Raw genomic sequence first — 6,424 nt, 5'->3', positions numbered from 1 at the left:
GTGCTTGACTGTATTTGAAGAGTTCAGATGCAAAAACCTCTATATGCCGTCTGAAAATTTCCTCTAAAAGGAGCATTTTTATCAGGCTCCAGGGGCGGACTGGCCATCTGGCAAATGCCAGAAGGGCCGGACCAATTTTTAAATGTGGGCCGGTCAGTTTTTTTTTTTTTTAATGTATTGTTTTTACGTGGAGGCAGCTTTTATCTCTTGCTAGATGTGATATTATGATGATGATAATAATAATAATAATAGTAATAATAATAAATGTTAAGCATTTGGACCAATATGCGACGGCCGCCTGATTTCAAGATGGGCCGAGGTTACCGTATTCAAACCAATTACGTTACGTTAACAATTTTTAACGTAATCAAAATCTGGCAAGAATGTCATATTACAGCCTGATCTCACGAGAAAACGTAAGTATTTTACGTTTTGCCAGTTTAGTGGCTAATTCGTACGAATTCGTACGAGTTCAGTCGTACGAAATGGTACGATTTTAAAAAGGAGGCGTGGCACCTGACCCCACCCCTAACCCCAACCGTCATTGGGGGACAAGCAAATCGTACTAAATTGTACGAATTAGATCGTACGAATTCATACGAATTAGCCACTAAATGAAAAAGTTACAAATTGCCGTGAGATTGTGTTGCATATTATTTTACCATCTGTACACCAAAATAAATAGTGAATGTGCGTGTCCATGGGTGGGGCTATGTCGGTGTGGTTATGTGCGCTGATGTGGCTACAGTGCCAGGGCTAAATTTTTGTCCCAGTCCGCCCCTGTCAGGCTCCTGTGTGTATGTGCAGTAATATCAATTTATGGCAAATAATAAGTCATTCTCCTGGTCTTTTAAGTGAAATATCTCAACATAAACAAAGGAGGAAAAAAGAAAAATGGTAATTTTTGATGGAAATTTCAGACAGCACTTAGAGGTTTTTACATCTGAACTCTTCATATAATCCAGTACTTTTCAGTAAGCAGCTTTAGGTATATGATTTATTTGCTTAAAGTATATCAGAGCCTTAAAGGAACACTGCTATATTCCTTAACGAAGCTGATCTCTTATTTTGGAAGGAGCACTTTTAGCTTAGCTTAGCATTGAATACATTATTGAATCAGATTAGGCCTTTAGCATCTCACTCAAAAATTTCAAAATATAAGTTTTAGACAATTTTCCTATTTGATGCTTCACTCTTCTTTGACATTGTTTGAAAACTGACAGAAAATTAAACATCGCTATATAGCTAGGAACTATACTCACCGGAAAATACTGTAGTATCAGTACATCTGCTGTAGTTGTGGTACTGTAATCAAATTCTTTTATTATTACACCAGAATGAGAGTACACTACCTGACAAAAGACTTGTCGCCTATCCAAGTTTTAGGAACAATTAATAATACCTTGATTTCTAGCTGATCATTGGTTTCAGAAGTGGCTTATGTAAAAGGTAAAGGAGATTACGCTTATTTGACCAAAATAAAATATGATCATGTCTTGATTTTGAATTATTTCATTAGGACAGTAAGGTCTGACTTTGCATAGACAAAAGTCTTCTTACTTAACAGAAATAATGTACAGTATAAAGGCCCGTAGCCAGACTGGTGAAAAGGGTGGTTCTTCTTTCTCAAAAAAGTGGACCTTTATGGTGTTATTTGCCCCATTTTTTTCTATTATAAGATTAAAATACTGAATTTGGGTGACTTTTTTTCAGCACTATTTTTTCAGCCTGATCTCACGAGAAAACATAAGTATTTTACGCTTTGCCAATTTAGTGGCTAATTCGTACAAGTTCAGTCATACGAAATTGTATGATTTTAAAAAGGAGGCGTGGCACCTAACCCTACCCCTAAACCCAACCATCATTGGGTGATGAGCAAATCGTACTAAATTGTACGAATTAGATCATACGAATTCATACGAAGAGATTGTGTTGATATTTTGGCAGAATTATCTTGTCAGATGGTCATTATAACCACACTTTTTGAAGTACCAAAATATTTCCTAAGTATTTTAGAGGAACATAACAAATATTTATTTTTAAAATACAAATTTATTTACATTTAGACATTTAGTCATTTAGCAGACACTTTTATCCAAAGTGACTTACAAATGAGGACAAGGAAGCAATTTACACAACTATAAGAGCAACAATGAATAAATGCTGCAGGCAAGTTTCACGTGTGTAAAGTCTAAGGGCTCTATTTTGACGTTCCATGCGCAGAGCGCAAAACAGGGCGCAAACGCTTTCAGGGCGTGTCAGGACGCGTTTTTGCTAATTTAAGGACGGGAAATCTGCCTTGCTCCGTGGCGCATGGTCTAAAAGGCTTGAGTTTATTTTCTTAATGAGTTATAGGTGTGTTTTGAGAATAAACCAATCAGAGTCTCATCTCCCATTCCCTTTAAGAGTCAGCTGCGTCGCGCCAAGAGCGCATTCGCTATTTACAGGACGCAAAGTAAGTCTAAGTGGAAAAAATGAGCATTTCACAAGCAAACAGTTCACAGTTAACAGTTTTTTTTTTAAACAGAAAACTGTTAAACAGAGCATCTACTGCATGAGAATGAGAGATAATGGATCTACTTTCACTTTCGCTCTTGAATAGGGAAACCTTTACGCACAGACATCAATTAGTTAAATACTTTTGTTTGTTAACCGCAAATATTAGTTTCAAAACTATTTCTAAATTCAGTTCTAATTTCCAGCAAACGAATAAATGAATAATAATAACAAAATGTGCTCAAAAACCTGAGTTATATCCTAAAACACATGCTGTGCCCCATATGGTCTAAAACCTGACAGGTGGGCAAATCTAAGCTTGTTTTTAATAAAACAAATATAAATATGGATATAATAAATAATACTGCTAATAATAATAACATTATACAAAAGCAAATTGTTATGAATGAACTGAAAAAGCCTCCCGAGAGGAAGAAGACATAAAAGCAGTGATTTTTCATATTTATGTAGGCTGTAAAATAATATGTTTTGTAATATTTTAATCCTTTATATTTATATTCTATATCTATTCTTATTATATCCTATATATATCCTTAATATTTACATTTTTTCATATGTAAAGATATTTGCCTATTGCTCTCTTGTGCGTATTAAGCAGTGTGTAAGCGAGGCGCAACTCTGCGCCGGAGTTTAGACCGGGTTTGTTTTGGTCTAATGAAAAATCTATTATAGATTCTCAAAATAGCGACGCACCAGCGGTCCGCCTCAGAACGCCTTCCTTTTTAGACCAGAACGCCTATGGGCGCACAAATGAGCGCTAATGCATTTGCTATTTAAAGAGCGTAGCGCAACGCCTCAAAACCACTCTTGCGCCAAGCTGAAACTACCAAAAGACTACTGCGCCACGACTTGCGCCACACTGCACCGGGTGTATGATAGGGCCCTAAGAAGGAAAGCATTAGATTTTTTTTTCTTTTTTGAGTACAGTTAGTGGTATCGCCAGAGAGGCAATTGCAGATTAGGAAGGGAAGTAGAGACTAAATAGTTGAGTTTTTAGTCGTTTCTTGAAGACAGCGAGTGACTCTGCCGTTCTGATGCAGTTAGGGAGTTCATTCCACCAACTGGGCAGACTGAACGCGAGAGTTCAAGAAAATGATTTCTTCCCTCTTTGGGATGGAACCATGAAGCGACGTTCATTCACAGAACGCAAGTTTCTGGAGGGCACATAAATCTACAGCAGTGAGAGCAGATAAGGAGCAAAGCCAGAGGTCGCTTTGTAGGCAAACATCAGAGCTTGGAATTTGATGCGAGCTGCAACTGGCAGCCAGTGCAAACGCATGAGCAGCGGAGTGACATGTGCTCTTTTAAAGACCACTCATGCTGCTGCGTTCTGAAGCATCTGAAGAGACTGCTATTCTGTTGGTCTCGTTGCTAAAGTGCTTCTCTTGCTAACTAAACCTAGCGTGCTCAATATATAGTCTTTACACCCGAAACTGCGGCGGGGGACGCGAAACCGTCCATGCTCGACACACAAGCTCTTATAGTAACCAAGGAAACAGTGGGTAAACTTTTCTAGTACCATACACAGAGCTGAAAACAAGTTTAAATGTCCTACAACCTTACACAAACTGAAAACAAGTCTAAGTGTCCTCAAACCATACACAACAACTGAAAACAAGTCTAAATGTACTTACAAGCTGTTGGTCTCGTTGCTAAAGTGCTTCTCCTCCTCTTAAAATTTATTATATCATATATCATTAGAAAAAAAGTTTTAAATTAAAAACTGTAGCTTATTGCAATTTATTAGGCAAATAACAACCTGGCCAGCACATTCAACTTTCCTCAGTCAGAATTTGGCCATTTAAATAATAAAAAAAGAAAACATTATAGTAATAATTTAGAGTTTCACATTTGTTCTAGCCTCTCTTGTAAACAAAAAAAGTACATTTGAAAATTCATGGATAATAACAATAGCCAAAGGAGTATTTAAATTGATTTTAATATGGGCCGCTTCTGGTGCTTCACACTTTTTTATTGGTCATGTATTTTTAAAGAATAAGGTCCAGGATTTAGAATAAAAGTTACTTGTCAAATGTTTTCCCTATTTAAAAACAATACAGTAAAGAAAGATGACTTCGCTTATGTCCGATGTTTTCTTGCACAGCTGGATGTTGGACACTTCACATCAGGATTCCGCTTAGTCTTAAAGTCTTCTTCGATGGGTTATTTTTACTTTTTATGTTGGCACAGCAGTCAAAATAAGGCAAAATGAGCTCATGTATGGGACAAATTCTGGACGTTTGTCAGTTAGCGGTCTTCCGAACCACCCGAAACCCCCCCCTGGCTACAGGCCTGGTATAGAATAAAAAAATCATGGTGCAGTGGAAAAAGATTTAATATTGTGTGTGACTCCCATGAGCTAAGAGGACTGCATTTATACATCTCTGCAATGACTCAAATCACTTATTAATAAAGTCATCTGGAATGGCAAAGAAAGCCTTCTTGCAGGACTCCCAGAGTTCATCAAGAATCTTTGGAGTCATCTTCAATGCCTCTTCCTTCATCTTACCCAAGACATGCTCAATAATGATAATTACTGGTGACTGGGAAGGCCAATTCTGGAGCACCTTGACCTCCTTTGCTCAAGTTTTCGTACACATAACTACAAAAAGAGTCAATCTTTAAATAGGAAAATGATTAAAACTCGTGTTTGCATGTTAAAAAAAGAAAAGTACTTGGCAAAGAGTAAATGAATGTGTATATAAAAAGTATAATCAAACCCAAATTCAACTCAAATGAACCCTGCTATATGTGTTGAGACTCGGGTGGGAAGAATAACAAGCATCAAATCTTCCCTTCCCAAGGTAAGTTTTTAGCTCTGCCAAAGAAGAATTGTCAGTAAGATAAGAACATACTGTAGAACTGATGATATAACAATGGCAGCATTTCACTGTTGTGTGTTGGTATCCTTTCTGTAGCTTTGGATAATCATTTTTTGAAAACATTACACGACCCACATAGCAAAATTTCTCTGGCCCAACTGTGGCCCACACATTCAGGTTTTGCTTGGCCCACATGCCGCAGTGAATTACGGTACATGACTGGACAAAATTTGGCTTCCAGACAAGGGCCAAACACAGACCATATCTGGGCCGAGTCTCAGCCAAGTTTATAACTCATAACTGGGCCTGAACTGGGCCAGATAGGTTGGTGTGTCACGATTGCAATGAAATTGATAAACCCATGGAGTGATGCGCTTTAGGCACACTATGGGCACGCTTTTTCTCAAAGTGATGACCTGATTGGTAGAATTTTTTTTCTTTACTCAAAAATGATTTTAGTGTATTTTAAATGTGGGTCAAGACTGGCCAAACTCACATGGCCCACTTATCAAATTTTTAAATCTGGGCCAAATACTACGTTTTTCATCTGGCCCAAATCTTGTGTGCCGCCTTAAAGACGGTGCCACCTCTGCCAAACCCGGGCCATGTTTGGCCCACATGCTGTATGCCAGTGCCGGATGAATGCCTGCTGTGCCAGCTTTATGCCAAATCTGGGCCAGAATTCTTTGCTACTAGGGGAATTAAACCTACAAGTTACAGTACAAGTAGGCTAGTAGTAGCTTCTGCAACTTCAATCCTATTTTGTATCAGACATTGTCTTAATATGATTCTTTATGTCAGTCAAATCTGTCAACTTCAAAACTTGAAAGAAAAGCTGCAGCTGAACCGCTATAACATGTCTGTCTTATCAATGAGGAGTGTGCTAAAAACCTGGACTTTTACACTTTAACAATTAAACTAACTCTGGCCCATTTATCCATTTCAGTGCACAGTGCCTTTTTTCAACAGAGATTGACACAAGAAAACACTTGAGGGGAAAGGATGTGACTCAAGTGGTTATATGCCCGAGCCATTTACTGTGGGGGTGTGACATTTCATGTTAAGAGCTATACGCTCCCTCTGCA

The 6,424-nt window shown here is 38.0% G+C and overlaps 1 protein-coding gene and 1 long non-coding RNA gene across 2 annotated transcripts in view; both read left to right on the top strand.

Moving 5' to 3' along the window:
* The window catches only part of LOC147840047 (uncharacterized), a 543,896-nt gene that overhangs the window by 193,531 nt on the left and 343,941 nt on the right, over nucleotides 1–6,424 (top strand). The gene's annotated exons all lie outside the window — the stretch shown is intronic.
* fcf1 (FCF1 rRNA-processing protein) overlaps nucleotides 1–6,424 on the top strand; it is a 178,250-nt gene that overhangs the window by 123,299 nt on the left and 48,527 nt on the right. The gene's annotated exons all lie outside the window — the stretch shown is intronic.

This window comes from Danio rerio, chromosome 17 (assembly GCF_052040795.2).
Source record: "Danio rerio strain M-AB ecotype USA chromosome 17, GRCz13ab, whole genome shotgun sequence".
NCBI classification, from domain to species: domain Eukaryota; kingdom Metazoa; phylum Chordata; class Actinopteri; order Cypriniformes; family Danionidae; genus Danio; species Danio rerio.
This window is presented reverse-complemented; position numbering and strand designations above follow the sequence as displayed.